Here is a 12,177-nt window from a genome sequence, read left to right as displayed (position 1 = left end):
TGGGAAAACTGGACAGGTACATGTAAAAGTATGAAATTAGAACACTCCCTAACACCATACACAAAAATAAACTCCAAATGGATTAAAGACCTAAATGTAAGGCCAGACAGTATAAAACTCTTAGAGGAAAACATAGGCAGAACACTCTATGACATAAACCACAGCAAGATCCTTTTTGACTCACCTCCTAGGGAAATGGAAATAAAAACAAAAATAAACAAATGGGACCTAATGAAACTTAAAAGCTTTTGCACAGCAAAGGATACCATAAATAAGACGAAAAGACAACCTTCAGAGTAAGAGAAAATATTTGCAACGAAGCAACTGACAAAGGATTAATCTCCAAAATATATCAGCAGCTCATGCAGCTCAATATCAAAGAAACAAACAACCCAATCCAAAAATGGGCAGAAGACCTAAATAGACATTTCTCCAAAGAAGATATACAGATTGCCAACAAACACATGAAAGGATGCTCAACATCACTCATCATTAGAGAAATGCAAATCAAAACTACAATGAGGTATTGCCCCACACCAGTCACAATGGCCATCGTCAAAAAATCTACAAACAATAAATGCTGGAGAGGGTGTGGAGAAAAGGGAACCCTCTTGCACTGTTGGTGGGAATGTGAATTGATACACCCTCTATGGAGAGCAGTATGGAGGTTTCTTCAAAAACTAAAAATAGAACTACCATATGACCCAGCAATCCCACTACTGGGCGTATACCCTGAGAAAACCATAATTCAAAAAGAGTCATGTACCACAATGTTCATTGCAGCTCTATTTACAGTAGCCAGGACATGGAAGCAACCTAAATGTCCATTGACAGATGAATGGATAAAAAAGATTTGGCACATATTTACGATGGAATAATACTCAGCCATAAGAAGAAATGAAATTGAGTTATTTGTAGTGAGGTGGATGGGCCTAGAGTCTGTCATACAGAGTGAAGTAAGTCAGAGAAAAACAAAAAGTGTATGGTAACACATATATATGGAATCTAAAAAGTAAAACATATATATCGAATCTAGAGGCAGGACAGGAATAAAGACTCAGATGTAGAGAATGGACTTTAGGACATGGGGAGGGGAAAGGGTAAGCTGGGACAAAGTAAGAGAGTGGTATTGACATATATACACTACCAAATGTAAAATAGCTAGTGGGAAGCAGCTGCATAGCACAGGGAGATCAGCTCGATTCTTTGTGACCACCTAGAGGGGTGGGATAGGGAGGGTGGGAGGGAGACGCAAGAGGGAGGTGATATGGGAATATATGTATACGTATAGCTGGTTCACTTTGTTATACAGCAGCAACCAACACAACAATGTAAAGCAATTATACTCCAATAAAGTTGTTAAAAAAAAAAAGGGAAAATTGGATCAGTATTCTGATTATGAATTTATAAATGACTGTAAAAGTTCAAATAATACAGGAGAATATATAAAGAATTTATTAAAAACCACATAAAAGCTACATAGAGCTAATGTCTATTAACTGTTTTATATTATGAAGAGTTTAATAGAGGAAAGGCAGGGGTATATTATGGTCTCGGGACTCAGGGCACCAAATGATCAGATGTTAGCTATGGGTTATTTTCAGATTGTGGCTTTGGTTTTGTATTATGAACTTGTATTATCAAATATATTAAATAATTAACTAAATAAATAGAAGTGTGCCATTAATAGACAAGGTATAAGCAAGTGGAAGGAACCAAGGATTGTGATTAATAGGATATCCAAGAGAGAATAATCATACTTTATTATTTCAGTTTATATTTCAATGATTACTTTTTTTTTGGTATAAAGAAAATTAAATTTATTCAATAATGTGTTCACCTCTGTTTCATCATCCATTTTTAAAAAAATTATTTTATTCATTTATTTTTGGCTGCATTGGGTCTTCGTTGCTGCGCGTGGGCTTTCTCTAGCTGCGGCGAGCGGGGGCTACTTTTCATTTCAGTGCACGGGCTTCTCATTGCGGTGGCTTCTCTTGTTGTGGAGCACAGGCTCTAGGCGTGTGGGCTTCAGTAGTTGTGGCACTCAGGCTCAGTAGTTGTGGCTCACAGGCTCTAGAGCGCAGGCTCAGTAGTTGTGGCCCACGGGCTTAGTTGCTTGGTGGTATGTGGGATCTTCCCGGACCAGGGTTCAAACCCATGTCCCCTGTGTTGGCAGGAGGATTCCCAACCACTGCACCACCAGGGAAGCCCTATCATCCATTTTTATATACTTGCCTATTATTTGATTCTGTAAATTAACCTCACCCAACTCCTTAAAATCAGGGATGACATAAACGTAAATGAAATGATAGTACATTTGAGAGAGAGCTGGTAGATTCAGATTGAGAGATCTTTCTGCAGAAACAGTTTCTCACCAACTGTGCTTTTGAAGCATAGCTTTGTGTTGAATAGATTCACCTTGTGAAATTGATTATTCTTTATGCTATTCACTTCTGTCACCTTAACTAAGAAAGCAAAACATTTTATTGCCTCCTCTCTTCATGGACAGAGTTCAGGCTCAGGAAATTGTGCCCTTAAGAAGCATGATAATTTGTGAAGAGCCCATGCCTTTCATAATCATTTTACTAGAATTTGAGGAAATTCACATGGGTGAAGTATAGAGCAAAAGACAGTACATGTTAAACCAATAATGTTGGATTCAAAAACTTCCTAGAAAAGTTACAATCTGAATAAAATAAACCTTAGGAGAGAATTGGCCTCTAAACATCCTTATCCTGGTTTAATGATTACTATTGAGTTTGACATTTTTTCAAATATTACATGGCCCTTTTCATTCTCTCTTGTCTTTTACCTCTTCATTGTTTGGTTGGGTTTTTTGTTAAATGTTTAATAATAACAGATTCTATTTTTTTTCCATGAGGGAGCATTTTCTAATTATATTCAAGTACAGTCCTTTTTTTTTTTGTCATTTTGACACACTTTGTGATAAGTGAGATGGACACTATGTTGTCATTTTAAAATCACTGACATGGACATGTTTGTTTCTGTACTAAGGACACATCTATTGTACACCTTTAGAGATGAGACAATTTTAAAGGTACTTCAAGTTAGATATTTTTCTTGGTTACATCAAAAAATATTTAGATACTTGCTCGAGTTTGTCTTTTGACTCTGAGTTATTAATATAGGTTAAACATTTTTGCCTCATTTAAAAAAATTATCCCTACATCCTCAAACTTTTTGGAAAATGCTAGAACATTTTATTTATCTAACTAGCCTTAAGATATCAGTGGAATTTAAACTCATTTAACTGCGTTAGAAAATACTAAAAAAGAATGTTGCATTTAGACTAACTAAAAACTATATCACAGTGTTGTTAATTTGTAACATAAGCAGTAATATATGTTCCCATAGATAGAAATCTACAGAGAAAATAAGATAGGACATTTACTGAAATTAGAATATTTATCAGAAACAAATTACATTTCCTTACGTGTTCACTGAGATTAAATGTTAATGAAATTCTCCCTTTCAAATTATATCCACAAGGCAAATATTAGATAAGACCATGTTATCAAGGATAAAAAATGATTGAATTTCTGGTTTTACACTTAATCTGGAACAGCGATGTAAGTCAATGGGGTAAAAAGGGTATTTAAGATGTTACTGTTGCTTAGATAAAGTGATAGTTCATTCAAAGAAATAATCAACCTTGTGCACACTTGGAAAAAATGTGATTTCTTTTCATCCCAAATGCCAACTGAACTGTAAAGGGTGACATTTTGAATAAAGGAAAGTATGAATGAAAATGGATTAAAAAAAAACTGTCAAATTGTACTCTTCTATTGCTTAGTCCAAGCTCTCTGGAGGCTGATTTTTCTTATTATATTTTCAAATGTTCTGGTTTACTTTCATTCAAATTGTGTTAATGATTTTCAGTTGAATTAAACATATTTTTGGACAAGGGTTCTTGTGAAGAAACCTTAGTAAAATGGAAACATGGAAACCTTTCCTACCATGAACCACCATCTGCTGTGATCCAAAAATCAGTCTGCAAATTTCTGACAGCAGTAATGGCAAAATTCTAGTCTAGATGAATTTATGTTTCCCTGAGAGAGAGAAGTTTAAACAGTGATGTTGGATATTTTTGCATGTGGATATTTTGCAATATGTTCTTCATTTTTTTTTGATTCATACAAATGAAGATGAAGGGAATTCACTAAAATCTGAATTGTCAAAGAAATGATATAGATGACAATAGAGAATTATCAAATTAGAAAGTGAAGTTTATCCTACATTTGACTCCTGGGATTTACACCAGTTTCATTCTTAGCCAGATAGACAGCCTACTGGTTTTATTACAATTAAAATAAAATTTGCCTTGAGTCATAATTTATTATAATTTATTTTGAGGACAAATATTATTTAGAGCTATATCTATTCTTTTAAAATGTATGCATTGAAATGTAGTTGTTAATATTTGAATCCAGCTTAACTGAAACAGGACACAGTTCTAGGGGTAATAAATTATAATGATAGATAAAAAGAAAGACATTTGGCGTGACACAGAAAGAAATACCGATACATACATAGATAATTTTCAGGCTAAAATACTAAAATAAAAGCATTTATGTTGACACTCACTTTTGGCTTCCCAAGTGGCATTCTAATCTATATTTGTTTCTCTTAAACAGACGGAATCTCAAAAGTTCCTCTTACCCATTCAGCCATGTGACATTGTGATCACCCATTTTATTGGCAACATAATTGTTAACTCATTATGACTATTCATATAACTTAGTTAAGTAGAATCTTATATAATTTGCAATTAAATTTTATCTATCTTATGTTCAGGGTCCAACCAAGAAAACAGAAATCACTACAAATATTTAAATGAAAGGAATTTAGTATAAGGCATTGATTACACAGGTGATAGGACTACTGAGAAGCCAAGCAACGGACTGTGAGTCACACCAGAAAATAGGAGGTGGAAACAGCAGGAAGCTGCTGCAGGAACAAAGGGTCACAGAAGTGTTATTGAAGCTCAGATCTAGAATCACCTGGTGGAAACTAGAAATCCAACCACCTGTCTGGTTGGAGGAAGAGCCATAAATGAGATGGCATAGGAAGCAGAGAGAAAGGGGAGCCACTTTGACTTCTGTCAACTTCCACCTTCCAATTCCCTGTCAGTGTCTCCCAGTACCAGAGGGGTGAGAAGCCAGCTGACCTGGGAGCCTAGGAAACAAGATGTGTCTGCCTTGTGCTGGAATCTCAGGTTCATGCAACTTCCCTATGCCTTCTAAACAGGCTTGAGTCTAAAGTTTTATCAAATATTTCCATTTTATAAAACTCTTTTTTCCTGAACACACACAATATTATGTCTTGGTATGTCAGATGACATCACATAATTGTGACAAGCAGTTCAGTTCACATTGTTTAGGTATCCCTTAGTCAAGCATTAATTTTCTCCCAGGGCTGATTAGCTGTAAGGTACTGGCTAGTGGCTGATGGCGTGACTGTAGCACAAAACCCTATGGATCCCTGAAACAATTTTTATTTAGAATTTGCAAATGCATTTATTTACCACAGCCATGTTAAGCACTATTAGATTTACTGGTTCCTAAGTCCTGAGTGTCCTGATATTTTGTAGAATAGCCTGGAATTACTTCAGAGCTTTCCCTTATTCTGTGCCCCTTTCATACCTAGCAACATCGTGGGTTCTCTGATAAATGGGTCAGAGCAAACTGTGCGAATGTAGAATATATTGATTCTGAAATCCAAACAATCCAACAATCAATGCAAAAACCTGTCTTTTATTTTAAAGGGGGACATTCTGACAATACTCAGAACTCTGCTTCCTTAGGAAGTTCACTGATGAGATAGGCACCTGAATTTTTACAGGATTTATCTGACATATACATGTCTTACTCTCATTCTTGCTACTTCTTCTTATTCACCAAGTCTATTCAAATTCTATATCATTTATACTGTTGGATTTACTTCAAGGTTGAAGATCAAGGAACAGTGGGATTACTGACTAATCCTATACTGAAATTCCTTACTATAGAGTTGGATTATCTTAACTTTCTTTTTTCTGATCAAGAGGAATTGTAAAATGTCCTCCAGGAGAACATGGAAGTTGAAAAACAGATAGTAACACTTTTAACAGTAATAGTTATGGAGCTAGTTTCTTAAAACAGGTTATTGAACTATAAGATATCCTAAGGGAGGAAAATGTAACTACCCCAGTAGGAGAAAGGATTGGTTTAAAATGAGAGATATTTTAGGCAATGAGTGAGAGAGGTCAATAGACTGCTACAAATGAGACTGCAAATCCCAACATAGATTTTGTAGTTTACAGACTGTTGTAGAGTTTAGATTTTCTTTGTCTCTCACCTCTGGACCCAGATTTAAAGGGCTCATGAAATTAGGTCAGTCCTATTTAGGTCATCTCTCTTTTGATTGGCCGAAAGTCGATGGATCAAATCAGTGCCCTTAATTACTGCTGTAAAATCCCTTTTACCATGTTATGAGTGATATAGCTATAAATTTCACCCACACTTAAGGGGGAGAGATTATATGTATAAGAGTAAGGGTCACTGAGGTCATTTTAGTAGTCTGGCTACCACAGCTTCATACCCTCTTTGCCATTCCCCCTTGAGATAAAGTTATAGATGTTTCCCTTTCATATATCTGTTTGAAAAGAATCACCACATAATAATTTGTGTTCTCTTATTACCTTACTGTGCTTTTGACCATTCCTCCGTGATTGAATGTAGAGGCTACATGCTAGTATATTCACCTGGACATCAGCATGGCACAAGTTCTGTGACATTTCAAGAAGGTCAGTTCTGCCAGAGATTATGGATGACATGTATTTAAATGTCAAACATTCACAAGGAGATTAGGAAGGGGTGTCCCAAAATAAGAATCATTTATTTTCAAACTCATTTGTCCAGGTTCTCCTGATTGGCTACTTCTGGTATTGCTTGGGAAGAAGCCCAAAATGAAATGAGGTTTTTAAAAGTTGTATATAAGTAAAGTTCTTTTTGAAAGAGATATAAGCCAGGTACAACAATATACACTTAAAAAAAATCATTCCATTTTTATTTTTATTTATTTTTTTATAATTAATTTTATTGGAGTATAGTTGCTGTACAATGTTGTATTAGTTTCTACCGTACAGCAAAGTGAATCAGCTATACGTATACATATATCCCCTTTTTTTGGATTTAGGTCACCATTTAGGTCACCACAGAGCATTGAGTAGAGTTCCCTGAACTACACAGTAAGTTCTCATTACTTATCTATTTTTAGACATAGTGTCAATAGTATATATATGTCGGTCCCAATCTCCCAATTCATCCCACCACCTCCTTCCCCCTTGGTATCCATACGTTTGTTCTCTATGTCTGTGTCTCTATTTCTGCTTTTCAAATATCCACAGATATCTGCTTTCCACATATATGTGTTAATATATGATATTTGTTTTTCTCTTTCTGACTTACTTCAATCTGTATGACAGTCTCTAGGTCCATCCACATCTCTACAAATGACCCAATTTTGTTCCTTTTTATGGCTGAATAATATTCCATTGTATATATGTACCACATCTTCTTTATCCATTCATCTGTTGATGGACATTTAGGTTGCTTCCATGTCCTGGCTATTGTAAATAGTACTGCACTGAATATTGGGATGCATGTGTCTTTTTGAATTATGGTTTTCTCTGGGTATATGCCCAGTAGTGGGATTGCTGGGTAGTGTGGTAGTTCTATTTGTAGTTTATTAAGGAACCTCCATGCTGTTCTCCATAGTGGCTGTATCAATTTACATTCCCACCAACAGTGCAAGAGGGTTCCTTTTCTCCACACCCTCTCCAGCATTGATTGATTGTTGATTTTTTTATGATGGCCATTCTGACCGGTGTGAGGTGATACCTCATTGTAGTTTTGATTTGCATCTCTCTAATAATTAGTGATGCTGAGCATCTTTTCATATGTCTGTTGGCAATCTGTATGTCTTCTTTGGAGAAATGTCTATTTAGGTCTTTCACCCATTTTTTTGATTGGGTTGTTTGTTTTTTGATATTGAGCTGCATGAGCGGTTTGTATATTTTGAAGACTAATCCTTTGTCAGTTGCTTTGTTTGCAAATATTTTCTCCCATTCTGAGGGTTGTCTTTTCATCTTGTTTATGGTTTCCTTTGCTGTGCAAAAGCTGTTAAGTTTAATTAGGTCCCATTTGTTTATTTTTGTTTTTATTTCCATTTCCCTAGGAGGTGAGTCAAAAAGGATCTTGCTGTGGTTTATGTCATAGAGTGTTCTGCCTATGTTTTCCTCTAAGAGTTTTATAGTGTCTGGCCTTACATTCAGGTCTTTAATCCATTTTGAGTTTATTTTTGTGTATGGTGTTAGGGAGTGTTCTAATTTCTACTTTTGAACCTTGGGACATTTTTCAGTCTTCTGTATATGACCACTTGCTGCCCCAGATTTGTCAAACCTCTCAAGTTGCTACAGACCAGATTAGTAGTTGTTTTTCTTTAAGATTCCTTAGGATGTCAGAAATCTGCTCAACATAAAAAGGGGAATCCTGACACTGATGTAAAAATATGTTCATAAACTTTCAGGTCGTAGTTTCTTGATACTAAAATAACTTCAGTGCCTTTAAAGGCTTAAGCTAGTTAGAATATCCTTTTCTTATTTTTGAGATACGGGGACCTTGGAAAAGACCTAAAAGCACCCAGTACCTTGGTTTATTAAGTGTGGAGTTAGAACGGAGATGGGGTAGAGATATTTAGAAAATATATGAAAGGACCTGAAAGAGTAGCTGAAGGGAACAAAAAATTTTATTGAAAAATTTGTGTTTGTCTTACGTAGGTACTCGATTAATTGGTTGGCCAGCTCACACATGAGGAACTCAAGAATAGAACAGCTACATGTTTTAGTCTTAAGTGTCCTGAAAGGAAGGAGATGGGCCAGTAGTACTGGTGGGTTTAAAAAGAAATCTCTCCCTCCACAGTCATGTGACCAGTTGCCATCACATTATTCTAAAGTTGTAAGAGACTGCAGTAGACCACCCTTTTAGTTGGGTAAAATAATCAAGACATTAGTTAATGGGTTTCTACTATTGCAATTCGTATTCCTATCTCAAGGGTAATAACTTGAGTAGACCAATGTGCACATTTCCCACACATTTAAATATAGACAAACTCATAAACCATATTGTCTGACAAAATACGCATTAATTTTTCCCATTTAGGTACTTAGCAGTATTTTTTCAAAGTAGGCATGAATCATTTAAAATAAAACCTCGCTGTTTATTCACTAAAGCTATCAAATTTGCTCCCAGACTTTGCTTTGAATATGTCCTTTTACTCTGCTGGGTGCCAAAACCAAAAGTGGTGAGGATTTTTCAATAAAGCAAAGACAGAGAGAATCAGATGCTTAGTCATAAAACAACCAAGCAAAGCAATCTGTATAAGCAGAAATACATTGCCGAGCCAGTTCACAGTCCAGCAGAGCTGAGACAAAGCAGCCAGGTATGGCAGAACTCCCACTGAGGTGGTCCTATTTTAAGCAAAGCGCAGAGCTTGTGAACAGAGTCCATTTTTCTTCCTATTTTAATTCAATAGAAACAGAACAAAGCAGATGCCAGTTCCATCAGCGAATTAGATAGAGCTGAACTGAATGGATTTTACTCAGGCAAAATATGACAGAGCAGGCAAATGGAACCTTTGAGAGAGGCTGATAGAAAGCAAGAGGGCCAAAGCATTTAAAGTTTTATTTGATTTTAATTTCCCATTTGATTAAAATAGATTTCAAAGTATCTAAGAGAAACAAATGAGACATTCTAAGATCAATTTGAAATTTGGTGGAAGCATGCAAGGCAGAAGTTCAAACTGCAAAGCCAGCCAAGAACAACTTAGGTTTTATAAAATCATTTAGATTGTCTAAATTCTAGTTGTTAATATATTGTATAGCTGACTAAACTATGTGTTGCAACTATTTTCATTTTCCAAATGTATTTTACTTCACACACAGTCGTTATAGAAATTTTTTGTTAAGAAAATTTTCTTCCAAATCAGTATTGGTGTGTGTGGGGTTTTTGTTTGTTTGCTTGTAACTTTTTGAGGGTTCTCTCTCTAGGCATAGTTTAAAGTTTTTTTTTTCCAAAGTTAACATTAGCATGTATGCATATCTTTTAAAAGTTGGTAACTTCAATTTAATGCAGTTACAACCTTAATTTTTTGTTTTATATTTTTTAGATGTGAGAAAGGCTGAACATATTCTTAAAACTGGAAGTTTTGACATGACTCCCTTGGGAGAAATAGACAGACCCAGATCTCAGGCATCGCCTGAAATAAGCAGCAAAGAGTCTCTTCAAGCCAGCCCTGTTTGTGGCCCAGAGCCTTGAGCACTGGTCCTAGTCAGTGGCCCACACATTCATTTCTCTCTTGCTCACCATTGCCTTCTTGCCAAAAGTTTGAGGGTTTGCCATAGTCTCATGGCTCAGAAGGACATCTTCATATAAAAAGCCAGACATAGGCATAAAATCAGGAAAAAGTATATTAGCTTCCTTGTATTTTATTACTGGCTTCCTGGGAAATAATAAAACAAAACCAATGCCAGAATAACTGTTGGCCCAACATTCAAGAAATTATTTTTAAAATGTATCTTGGTGAAATCAGTAGCAAAGCTATTGGATTTGGAATTAATTTTGAACATTTGATTCATTTGCTTCTAACTCTCCTGCACACTAGGTGTCCTTGAAGAGATAACAGGTAAACACATAATGTGCTTTACTTGCTACAAAGGGAAATAAGTCTGATTTATGGAGAGTGATTTTAAAAAGAGAGTATTTTACAGAGAGTGGTCAGAGGAAACCTCAGTTAAGAACATGGCATTTGGGCAGAGAACTGATGAAACCCGAAACCTGGAGAAAGCATTGTAAAATGTCTGGAAGGGAAGATTCCTAGAAGAGACAAAAGCAAGTTCAAGGACCCTGACCTTTAACACTGTTAGTAAAATCAAAGAATGCTTAGTAGGTTGTTAGTGCTGAAGATGAATACATGAGGAGAACAGCACAAGATTTGGTTAAAGGATGACAGTACATGATAAATATTTTTATGTTAATAGATATTTCTTCCTAGTACCGTTATCTCAATTTAAGTTAAAAATATTGGAGAAAAAGGGAAAAACGAAGTGCTGGAAAATCTAACTTTGAATGTCAGGATATGCTTTCTTATACAAATTATACATATGTCTCCTGAACTCAGTATACACAACTGAAAACTATTCAGAAGTTTAGATGAGGTTTTCCATCTCTATTTCCTGATTTTAAAGAAGTATCAATCCAGCAACATCCCTTCAATTCTTCTTGTAACCCTGTCTTACTTGTGATGTAACTGACTTAGATCAAGATTCTCTGGTCATTCTTTTTTTTTTTTTTTTTTTTTTTTTAAATAGCAACATTCTTTTATTTTTTATTTTTATTTTTGGCTGCATTGGGTCTTCGTTTCCGTGCGAGGGCTTTCTCTAGTTGCGGCAAGCGGGGGCCACTCTTCATCGCGGTGCGCCGGCCTCTCGTTATCGCGGCCTCTCTTGTTGCGGAGCACAGGCTCCAGACGCGCAGGCTCAGTAGTTGTGGCTCACGGGCCTAGTTGCTCTGCGGCATGTGGGATCTTCCCAGACCAGGGCTCGAACCCGTGTCCCCTGCATTGGCAGGCAGATTCTCAACCACTGCGCCACCAGGGAAGCCCCTCTGGTCATTCTTTACTAAATTGTCTTTCATGTGATTTAGAACAGATTATGCATTTCTATAACTTCTTTAGACCACAAACATTTCTGTAAGATTTTATGTGATAATGATAAAGTTTGTTCCAGTGGTAGCATTATTAAAGCAAAGAAATATTTGAAAACTTCTTTAATTAAGGCTGTGTTTCTTATTTTCACTTTTAATTACACTAATATATATTTGGATTTTTAATTTTTTGAAATAATTTCAAAATCAGAGAACATTTACAGGAATAGTACAAAAAACTCCTATTTACCCTTTACCCAGCTTCCCTAAATGTTATCATTTTACTACATTTTCTTTATCATTTTCTCCCTGTGTGTATGTGTGTGTGTGTATAAAAATGACCCATTTCCGCGTAAGTGGCAGACATGATAATTAAATATTTCAGGGCATTTTTCCTATAAAAGGAACATTTCAT

The 12,177-nt window shown here is 35.8% G+C and overlaps 1 protein-coding gene across 5 annotated transcripts in view; it reads left to right on the top strand.

The window, feature by feature from the left end:
- Positions 1-12,177, top strand: part of LOC103006346 (uncharacterized) — a 624,869-nt gene that overhangs the window by 392,991 nt on the left and 219,701 nt on the right. The window lies entirely within an intron of this gene.

Source organism: Balaenoptera acutorostrata, chromosome 2 (assembly GCF_949987535.1).
Source record: "Balaenoptera acutorostrata chromosome 2, mBalAcu1.1, whole genome shotgun sequence".
Taxonomy (NCBI): domain Eukaryota; kingdom Metazoa; phylum Chordata; class Mammalia; order Artiodactyla; family Balaenopteridae; genus Balaenoptera; species Balaenoptera acutorostrata.
The sequence above is the reverse complement of the archived record's forward strand: the minus strand, read 5'-3'. Positions and strand labels throughout refer to the sequence as shown.